This window comes from Arachis stenosperma, chromosome 6 (genome assembly GCF_014773155.1).
Source record: "Arachis stenosperma cultivar V10309 chromosome 6, arast.V10309.gnm1.PFL2, whole genome shotgun sequence".
In the NCBI taxonomy this organism is placed as follows: domain Eukaryota; kingdom Viridiplantae; phylum Streptophyta; class Magnoliopsida; order Fabales; family Fabaceae; genus Arachis; species Arachis stenosperma.
This window is the reverse complement of record NC_080382.1, coordinates 97,141,193-97,147,473: the sequence shown is the minus strand read 5'-3', so window position 1 is coordinate 97,147,473 and position 6,281 is coordinate 97,141,193. Positions and strand designations below refer to the sequence as shown.

Here is a 6,281-nt window from a genome sequence, read left to right as displayed (position 1 = left end):
CTCCTGACCCACTCTCTCCCTCATTGTTGCAACTTTTGCAATATTAATATGCCCTTTACTTCTATTGCTTTCTCACTTGCATGTTGTAGCTACCATGTAGTTGAGAACCTCATTATTAATTGGTATTAACCCACCCATATTTTATTTATTTCCATATCTTTGTTTGTGGGCTATTCTTCTTTCTTTTCTTTTCTTTCAGGTTGGCCACCAAGAAGGGGAACGGCAGAGCTTCTGAATGGGGAGACAAACAAGTCCATATGCACATTCTTTAAAGAAAGCGCCACAGTTGTAGCTCACAACCCCCATCCACTTGCACATTTCAGCATGCACCGAGGACGGTGCAATCTTTAAGTGTGGGAAGGTCGATACCGACTTCCGCGGGTAACTACTTCCTGTCTTAACACCAATGTTTAGTTTTCTTTGTTAAATTAGTTGTTGCACTTGCATGTTTGTTGATTTTGTGCATATTTTACCAACTGCTTGGTTGAAGTAATAATTTCTTTTTCAAGAAACCTTTTTTTATAGGATTTCACTAATTCAAATCAAAATTCTATGTTAAACTTGTCTGAAGATTGTAATTTGGAACATGGTTTTTGAGCTCGAACACACAAAACTAGTGAGATTTTGAGCCGAATTGATTGGTTGCATTTTATCAGCCAAGATTTTGTTTTGGTGTGTGTTGTTCTCTCTAAAATTGTGATATATATCTTTCTTGATTCTATATTTCCATTGTTTGATGTATGCATGCACTTATGTGATTGAGGCCTTGTTTCACTTAGCTTACATACCCATATGTCCTTAACCTTTTCATTATCCTTTGCAAATCAAATTTGAGCCTATTTTACCCCATTTGTTCTTTACTTTAGCACATCACTAACTCTAAGTAGAAAGCAATAATGTCTTTAATTTGAATCCTTGGTTAGCTTAGACTGGTGAGAGTGTTCATGAATTAAGTGTGGGGACATTGGATTTGGAAACGTTTGGTTTGAGAATTGGGTGTTGTATATTCTTGTGAAAATATGAAAAAGAATGTTGAGGACATGTTTATGCATGAAATACCTTAATCATATGCATTGAGAAAAACAAAATAAAAGAAAAAAAGAAAAGAAGGAAAAGAAAAGAAAAAGAGCAAATAAAAAAAGGGGACAAAATGCCCCAAAGTAAATGGTGAAAGCAATGCATATGAGTTGTACTAAAACTGGGATGCATAAATATGTGGCAAAATATAGTTAATGGGTAGTTAGGCTTTATATTATGATTACATGGATTGTCCTAAGTTAGGTGAAAAGTTTAGGCTAATTAAGGATTCAGATTTTAGTCCACTTGACCAAATACAATCCTACCTTGACCTTGACCCCATTACAACCCTTAAAAGACCTCTTGATTTGTGTATTTGTGCATTAAATTTCTGTTGATTGGTAGAAGAAGAGCAAGTCTTAGAAAGCAAGGTTAGTAGAAAATTGAGAGAATCGAACCTTAAACACCTGAGCGATTAGAGTGTATACACTTCCAGTGAGAGTTCGATGCTCGATTCTTTGTTCCCGACTTTCATCAGCTATTTTCTTCTGCAAGTTTATTTGTACTTTATTTTTTTGATTTGAATTAGTGAGATCAAGTTCATATTTCTTCTTGAAGGATTTGTTTACTTTTAACCAAGTGGGTAGAAACATTTTGCATGTAGTTGCATTCATATAGATAGGTTGCATCTCATACTCTCTACCATTCCTCTTCACTCTTATAGCTTCTCTTGAGCTTAGCATGAGGACATGCTAATATTTAAGTGTGGGGAGATTTGATGCACCACTATTTTGTGGTACATGTTGTGCTTAATTGAGCGGATTTTATCCACTATTCTCACACTTATTCATACAATTTGCATGATTTTACAACTCCTTCCCAATTTTATTCTATGATTGAAAACTTGCTTCCTAGGCCTTTAAATTGTGTATTTTTAATCCCCTTTATACCATTCGATGCGTGATCCGTGCGTTAAGTGTTTTCAGGCTATATAGGGCAAGAATGGCTTAGAGGATGGAGAAGAAGCTTGCACAAATGGAAGAAGCACAAGAACTAAAGTTGATAACCAGCAAGGAGCGACGCGTGCGCGTGATTTGGAGATTTGCACAACGACGTGTGCGTGATGCGGTATTTTACAACCCATAAACTAACCGGCAAGTACACCGGGTCCTACCAAGTAATACCTTACGTGAGTAAGGGTCGATCCCACGAGGATTGATGGATCAAGCAACAATAGCGTTTGATAGGATTAGTTAGGTGATGAGCGGATAATTTGTACGCTTTTTAGCATTGTTTTTAGTATGTTTTTAGTATGTTTTAGTTAGTTTTTAGTATATTTTTATTAGTTTTTAGTTAAAATTCACTTTTCTGGACTTTACTATGAGTTTGTGTGTTTTTCTGTGATTTCAGGTATTTTGTGGCTGAAATTGAGGGACCTGAGCAAAAATCTGATTCAGAGGCTCAAAAGGACTGCAGATGCTGTTGGATTCTGACCTCCTTGCACTCGACGTGGATTTTCTGGAGCTACAGAAGTCCAATTGACGCGCTCTCAACGGCGTTGGAAAGTAGACATTCTGGGATTTCCAGCAATGTATAATAGTCTATACTTTGCCTAAGATTTGATGGCCCAAACCGGCGTTCCAAATCAGCTCAAAACTGCCCGGCGTTAAACGCCGGAACTGGCACAAGAATGGGAGTTAAACGCCCAAACTGGCACAAAAGCTGGCGTTTAACTCCAAGAAGAGTCTCTACACGAAAATGCTTCAATGCTCAGCCCAAGCACACACCAAGTGGGCCCAGAAGTGGATTTTTATGTCATTTACTCATCTTTGTAAACCTTAAGCTACTTGTTCTCTATAAGTAGGACCTTTTGCTATTGTATTTTCATCTTTGGGACGTCTAGTTCTTAGATTATTGGGAGGCTGGCCATTCGGCCATGCCTAGACCTTGTTCTTATGTATTTTCAACGGTGGAGTTTCTACACACCATAGATTAAGGTGTGGAGCTCTGCTGTACCTCGAGTATTAATGCAATTACTATTGTTCTTCTATTCAATTCAGCTTGTTCTTATTCCAAGATATTCATTCGCACTCAAGATCTTGATGAATGTGATGATTATGTGACGCTCATCATCATTCTCACTTATGAACGCATGCCTGACAACCACTCCCGTTCTACAAGCAAACAAGGCTTGAATGTTTATCTCTTGGATTCTTTAATCAAAATCTTCGTGGTATAAGCTAGAATTGATGGCGGCATTCAAGAGAATCCGAAAAGTCTAAACCTTGTCTGTGGTATTCTGAGTAGGATTCAATGATTGAATGACTGTGACGAGTTTCAAACTCCTGAAGGCTGGGCGTTAGTGACAGACGCAAAAGAATCAATGGATTCTACTCCAACCTGATTGAGGACCGACAGATGATTAGTCGCGCCGTGACAGGGTGTGTTGAACATTTTCACTGAGAGGACGGGATTGTATCCACTGACAACGGTGATGCCCAACATACAGCTTGCCATGGAAAGGAGTAAGAAGGATTGGATGAAGACAATAGGAAAGCAGAGAGACGGAAGGGACAAAGCATCTCCATTCGCTTATCTGAAGTTCTCACCAATGAATTACATAAGTATCTCTATCTTTATCTTTATGTTTTATTCATAAATCATCTATAACCATTTGAATCTGCCTGACTGAGATTTACAAGATGACCATAGCTTGCTTCATACCAACAATCTCCGTGGGATCGATCCTTACTCGCGTAAGGTTTATTACTTGGACGACCCAGTGCACTTGCTGGTTAGTTGTGCGAAGTTGTGTTTATACCATGGTATTAAGAACCAAGTTTTTGGATTCATTACCGGGGATTATTTGAGTTGTGAAAAGTAGTGATCACAATTTCGTGCACCAAATTTTTGGCGCCGTTGCCGGGGATTGTTTCGAGTATGGACAATTGACGGTTCATCTTATTGCTTAGGTTAGGTATTAATCTTCAGAGTTCTTAAGAATGAATTCTAGTGTTTCAAGGTGATGTTCTTATCATCACCAAAGCTGATTGATTATCATCAATTTAGCTCTTGAATGCAATGTCCTGCTGAAGCTTGGCTAGCCATGTCTAATTCCTTTAGACTAAAGCTTTAGATTAACATTGCATGATTCCTGGAATTCTCATTAAGAATTTTGATACCTTTATTTTCTTTTCCACTTAATTTTTTGAAAAAACCAAAAAAAATTACAAAATCATAAAAACCAAAAATATTGTATGTTTCTTGTTTGAGTCTAGTGTCTCATGTTAAGTTTGGTGTCAATTGCATGTTTCTGTTCTTCTTGCATTCATTCATGTGTCTTCATTAATCTTTAAGTTGTTCTTGATGATTTCCTTGTTTTGATCTTTGAATTCTCTTTACTTGAGAGTTTTGTTATTTCTCATATGCATTCTCATTTTGTTAGTGTCAGTAGTATACAAACTGCTAAGTTTGGTGTCTTGCATGCATTGTTATTTGATTTTAGTTGCATTGTGATTATTCCTCATTACTAAAAATCCAAAAATATTTTTAATATGTGTCTTTTCAAGTCAATAATACAGAGAATCGAAGATTCAGAACATTCAGCAGAGGAATTACACAGAAAAAGCTGGGCGTTCAAAACGCCCAGTGAGGAAGGCAAACTGGCGTTTAAACGCCAGCCAGGGTGCCTGGCTGGGCGTTTAACGCCCAAAAGGGTAGTGCTTTGGGCGTTAAACGCCAGAATGTGCACCATTCTGGGCGTTTAACGCCAGGATGGCACAAGAGGGAAGATTTTGTTTTTAATTCAAATTTTTTTTCAATTTTTTAAAATCAAATCTTTTTCAAATCATATCTTTTCAATCAAATCTTTTTCAAAATCAATTTCTTTCCTTTTTCAAAAATACTTGCTATCAATTAATGATTTGATTCAACATTTCAAGTATGTTGCCTTTTCTGTTGAGAAAGGTTTAATGTTTGAATCATATCTTTTCTTGTTAGCCAAGTCAATAATTTTTCAAAATCAAATCTTTTTAAAATTGTTTTTCAAATCATATCTTCTTAATCACATCTTTTTCAAAATAGTTTTTAATCATATCTTTTTGATTGCTAATTTCAAAATCTTTTTCAAAATCAATTGATTTCTTTTCCACTCTTGGTTTTCAAAAATCAATTAGTGTTTTTCAAAATGTTTTTAAAATCTTTTACTTAATTTTTGAAAATTTCTTCCCCTCTTCTCACATCCTTCTATTTATGGACTAACACTATTCCTCAAGGAACAATTCGAACTCCATCTCTTTTGATAAGTTCGAATTCTTTTACCTCTCCTTCTATTTTTATTTTCCTCTGACACCTCAAGGAATCTCTATACTATGACATAGAGGATTCCATACTTTCTTGTTTTCTTCTCTTTCATATGAGCAGGAGTAAAGACAAAAGCATTCTTGTTGAGGCTGACCCTGGACCTTAAGGACCTTGAAGCGAAAGCTAAGAGAAGCTAAGGCACAACTCTCTGTAGAGGACCTAACAGAAATCTTCAAAGAAGAAGAACCCATGGCAGCCGAAAACAACAACAATGCCGACAATGCAAGGAAGGTGCTGGGTGACATTACTGCACCTATTCCCGACTTCTATGGGAGAAGCATCTCTATCCCTGCTATTGGAGCAAACAACTTTGAGCTTAAGCCTCAATTAGTTTCTCTAATGCAACAGAATTGCAAGTTTCATGGACTTCCATTGGAAGATCCTCATCAGTTTTTAGCTGAGTTCTTGCAAATCTGTGACACTGTTAAGACTAATGGGGTTGACCCTGAGGTCTACAGACTTATGCTATTCCCTTTTGCTGTAAGAGGCAGAGCTAGGATATGGTTGGACTCACAACTTAAAGAAAGCCTGAACTCTTGGGAAAAGCTAGTCAATGCCTTCTTGGTAAAGTTCTTTCCACTTCAAAAATTGAGTAAGCTTAGAGTGGAAGTCCAAACCTTCAGACAGAAGGAAGGAGAATCCCTCTATGAAGCTTGGGAAAGATACAAACAATTGATCAGAAAGTGTCCCTCTGATATGCTTTCTGAATGGAGCATCATAGGTATTTTCTATGATGGTCTCTCTGAACTATCCAAGATGTCATTGGATAGCTCTGCTGGAGGATCTCTTCATCTGAAGAAGACGCCTACAGAAGCTCAAGAACTAATTGAAATGGTTGCAAATAACCAATTCATGTACACTTCTGAAAGGAATCCTGTGAACAATGGGACAAATCAGAAGAA

General features: G+C 37.1%; 1 non-coding gene across 1 annotated transcript; it reads right to left on the bottom strand.

Moving 5' to 3' along the window:
• Nucleotides 1-5,973: 5,973 nt before the first annotated feature.
• LOC130938344 (small nucleolar RNA R71) lies at nt 5,974-6,081 on the bottom strand. The gene has a single exon (XR_009069513.1). It is a non-coding gene; the product is annotated as a small nucleolar RNA R71 (small nucleolar RNA).
• Between the last annotated feature and the right edge of the window lie 200 nt (nt 6,082-6,281).